The sequence below is a fragment of the Halyomorpha halys genome, unplaced genomic scaffold, assembly GCF_000696795.3.
Source record: "Halyomorpha halys isolate HHAL.00 unplaced genomic scaffold, Hhal_1.1 Scaffold452.1, whole genome shotgun sequence".
Taxonomy (NCBI): domain Eukaryota; kingdom Metazoa; phylum Arthropoda; class Insecta; order Hemiptera; family Pentatomidae; genus Halyomorpha; species Halyomorpha halys.
In genome coordinates, this window is record NW_027113202.1 from 657,016 (window position 1) to 662,018 (window position 5,003).

Here is a 5,003-nt window from a genome sequence, read left to right on the forward strand (position 1 = left end):
TAAAATATGGTCACTGCAAATCTTAATTTAAAACGAGGCAGCATTGTAAACAAAATAAAAACTCCCTAAATTTGGATATTCTACTCACCAGGTGGTTGCTCCTTGAAGTCGATCCCGATAAATACTGAAAGAAAATTGATTTTAAGATATCTCTGAGTCCTGCTAGAGAAAACTACCAGAACTAAAAGCTATTTAATGTAATTTAAAGCCGTAGTAGAAATGCAAGTTATCGATTCGCAACGATATTTGCAACCCACGTTGTTACAATTTACATCATTTTCTAGGAAAAAAAATGTACTCCCAGTAGCTTAGGAACAAATCGATGTGGTGCCGATTTTCAAATAAAGTCATTGAGGAAAGAACACATTGCTTTTCTTTTTTCCTCTCTAAATATTGAAGAAATATCAATTCTCTCTAAATACTGGTTATATTAAAATCAATGAGCCAATATACCATCCAGTGTATTTTGTTTATTGAATAATGTTTAATTAATTCCGTTGTCTATAAAATGTAATTAAATAATCCATGAAATTTGAGTGTCTAATTAATTAATAAATACTCCATTACTTGAATGCTTGAATAATTCATAATTTTTTTTTACTGGTATGTGTATGTTTATAATTTTATTATACTCCATTTTTAAATATGTTCACATTTAAAACATTCTTATAGGACATCAGCAAAGTAAAGTGAAATTAAATAACGTTGTTCAAGCTTTCAGCACATGTATTTGGATGATTCTTGCTTTGACCATGACGATAATTTACATTAATTAATTAGTTAATAGATTTTCTAAGTAAATCCTTAAATAGCAGGCTTTAGAGGGACTATAAAGAGTGCAGCAATTAAAAGCCAGACTAACACTCGAGTCAGGATTCTCTAAACAGAGAATTTTTTTTTTTTTTTTTTTTTTTTAATATCAGATGAATTTACAGATAGTATACTACACCAAGTAAGCAAGGGTATAAAACCCTTTCGATGTTAGCCATCCGCTAAACGCATCATCCTCAGAAGAACTAACGTACCTCAGCGATGGGATTACCATAAGGTATTTTACAATCATCAACTGGCATATATATACACTAAATGATGGAGTATAAGCTTTGGAATTGATACTTGTGGGTTCAGCAACCGCCTCAAACTAACTGAGAATTGAACCGAAGCTATTTACAGGACAAGCACACACGCTTGAATTTATTCAACTTCACTATTTATGGTCCCGGTAGGATGACATCAGCCAGCAGGATTTCGCAAAGCTTTTATTTATTTGCCTTCTTTAAATTACGCTTAAGTACTGATAACTATGCTTGGATTATCCTCGTAGGAATCCTTCTTCCTCTACATTCCTTGAACATAAATTAATTCCGTTTTCCAAGATCTTGTAATAAATAGTTAGTCAGAAAAGACTCCCAAAATAAATTATTCATAACGAATCATTTAAAAAAAAAAGGTTAATAATAATAATACAAATTCTACATTAAAGTGGTCCGAAACGAGTTACACTAAACATTAATTTTTTTTAAAAAATTGAAGATGATTTTATTGTCAAAGAGCTTTTGAGAGAAAATCCTAACCTTAGTTTGTAGTAATTTAATTTTTTTGAAACTGTGGAAGTGTTCCATACACGGTATATTAATTTGATGTCCATATAATAATTATAATTAGTTAATTACCTTACTTCCAACTCGCAGTATGTCACAAGCTATAAGTTACTCACTTAGTTTAACATGGAAAGTATAATTAATTTTTTCAAAGTTATCAAACCATATTTCGGTTTAGGAAGAATAAAGAAAAAAATCTCAATAAAATAATACATTTATATTGCTTAATGCCTGTCCTAAGTATTTTGCTTAGGTCTTACATTTTATTTTTATTTTTAATTTGGGGTTTAGTGTCCTTGTATTTTCTAACTCAGCGAAGACAGGTTACTAACAAATTCTAGTCAGGATGGAAAAAGAGAGATTAATTTTAGGTTCCGTCTCGAAATAAAAGTTAAACTGCCTAGGTTCCTGACACGCTTGGCCATCCACGGCCTCATACAAAATTTAAAGACTTACTAAACTAAAATAAAAAAATGAGGTATTTTCAGCTGATGAATTACAATACAAGAACATGACTGCCAGAAGAAGTATGTAATCAGGCATATTTAATTGGCAGTAGACAATTTTAATTGTTTCCCTAGAGTCAATATATTAACTAAGTTAGATGTATAATTAATTACTATAGTCTGATATTTACGAAGGTAGGAGATTTAATACCATTACACTTTCAGTTTTATAAAATATCACCACCTACCTATATAAAGAACTAATGGAAAAACTTTCATTGCCACAGTCTCTCTCTTTACTCTTGATAATAAAATAATAAAATAATAATTATAACTATATATCTATTTTATTCTTTAGTGCGAGACAGGTAGTTTTATTATTTACTACAAAAGTTATCCAAAATGTTTGAGACTTTTTTGGATCATTTTTGCAATAATTATTAAGGCAAATAACGTTTAGGAAGAGAGAAAATCTACAGTTTTGTCACATATAGTAAAATTACTCAAATATTTATCCCATTGATTGGTTGATATATTTATAAATAAGAATGAAAATACGTAATCCTCAAAAATTGGTATTTTGTTAGCGGGCAAAAAAGAAATATTGTTAACAAAAAAATAAATAAATGCAAAGATTATTTTTCGCAGATGATTACTTGTTCAAAGCCTTGCCGACAGATCACATAATTCTGTGTTATTAATATTTCTGTTAGTAAAAAGAGATAAATAAAATTTAAAAAACTGCACTTTAAATGAAAATGCAATATCCTCTAAAACATTTGTGGAATGGAAAACTCTATGCCTGGTTATTATAATCGAAAAGGGTCCTAGTTAGATTAATTTTTGAATTCTAAAAACATATAGTTTTCAAAATCCAAAAACCTATGCTCGAAATAACCCAATAATTCAATAAAATACTGTTGCCTACCATAATCCTTATAGAAATTATTATTGTTGCATTGAAATTTTTCTCACCCGAAAAATATTTGATCTGCAAAAAATAAAAATTATTTTAATATTGAATGGAAATCAAACAATGATTTATAAAAAAAACAAATGGAAAAGAATTGTTTTTTAACAAACGTTTTGGTCTAACAATGAATTTGTATAACGGAAATATTTTTTTTTTTTTGTATTTTTGTCAAAGTTCTGAAATTATTCCAACTTTTTTTTCAAAAGAATATCCTAATATAAGATACAATCAATATTCATATAACAGTTTAGAAACAAATTTTGAAAATCATATCCTTTTACAAACTAATAAAATTTATGTTTTCTTTTAAGAGTTTATTGTTAGGCTTATTCCTATTCCGAAAGAATAGTCATTATGTGATAAAATCTAGATTGTAGTTACTTATAACAATAGATAATGTTCATATCTCATAATTTCTTAGCATATATTCAAATAAATTGCCGGAGCGAAAGATATATAACGATAATAACTAAGTAGCAATACGAAGAAAAAATTAATGGTTTAAAAAAAAGCATTGTCGGTATTTTATCGAGTAGCCTTCTATGATGGCAACCGATTTTAAATACCTTGACTCTTTTAAGTTATATTTAACCACATATTTTAATAATTACATTAATTAGACTAAGATATGACGGTAAGGAGCGAAAAAACCCCTACGGTTTCACCTTCCCCTCTTATTAAAACTGGTGCAGCTTTCTCCAGGATCCTTCCTTTCTTCCTCTCAGTTTCCTTCCAGTTTCTGATAAGGCAAGAATTAACTTAACTGGTCCATATTATACCTTTCCAGGTGAGTTCTTATTATAACAGGATGTCTTAATGTTTACTGGCAAAAAGTTTTAAAAAAGAGAAAAAGAAATAAGATACGACTTTGAAGCGTGCCAAAGCATATCAGGGTAAATGAAAGAATTGATGATGATAATATAAGAAAAAAAAATGTTTAATGCCTGAAAAATAACTAATTAATAGATGAATTTCAGGTTGGGATGAAAAACAATTAATATAACTGAATTATGTAAAAAGGAATGTAAATAGTTTTAAGTAGAAAGTAATGAAGCATTTGCTTCGCAATATTGAAAAAAAAATTGTAATATGTCATTAAAAATATTCTTATAATCATATAATCTAATAAAATTTTATCTATTCTATTAAACTCCCATTTTACACTAATTCAAAACGTCATTGTACTAACCAGAAAAAGTAGATTATTCGAACAACTGTAAGAACCACGCAAATCCAAAAACTCACCAATCCAACACCAGCACTACTTTTCTCATTTAATTAGTTCTTGTAGTAGACGCGTAATAGTGTTTTTTCTTTAACAATTCAGCTACATGTATGCAGAGAGTATTTATTTAATGGCAATACTTACTTTTTTAATTATAAGCAATAGTAAACGACATTGTATTCCAAAATTTCAGATAAAAAATTATTAAATTAGTGTATCATAGATGTTATACCCATAATATCATTTAAAGAATAAAATTACATCTAAGTGCTATGTACCCTTAAGTGGCTGGAATACGATGCTATAAAAGTGTTTCCCCCAATGTCGGGCCGAACTAAAGGTCAAATTTTTGGAAAGTCGAATTATCCAGGTAGGCATTGGTAAGCTCATAGACCACATAATCCGTCGAAAAAAACACATGATGCGTTTGAAGGTGTTCGTATCACAGAGCAAAAGTAACATTGTGGTACAGTAAGGTACTTTTGAACTGAAAATAGTCTAAATATTTTTCCTGAAACTTTGGTTAATTATCTGTAATAAACAATACATGAAATCAGAAAATTGTTATTTGGAATTAGCAAATTTTAGTGTCTACACATATTTTGAAGTTGAAAAAAGATGATAGAAGTAGTCCAGATAATTATTTAAAATAAATATTATCTATGTATTTTGTTGTTTAATTTAAACTTCAGGCTATCGGTTGTTTGTCAATCTTGAATTTGATAGGTGCGCAGATAGAAATATGAAGAGAGTATATA

General features: G+C 28.6%; 1 protein-coding gene across 2 annotated transcripts in view; it reads right to left on the reverse strand.

Annotated features, from left to right (window-relative positions):
- LOC106682931 (Krueppel-like factor 3) overlaps positions 1 to 5,003 on the reverse strand; it is a 310,001-nt gene that overhangs the window by 86,967 nt on the left and 218,031 nt on the right. The window lies entirely within an intron of this gene.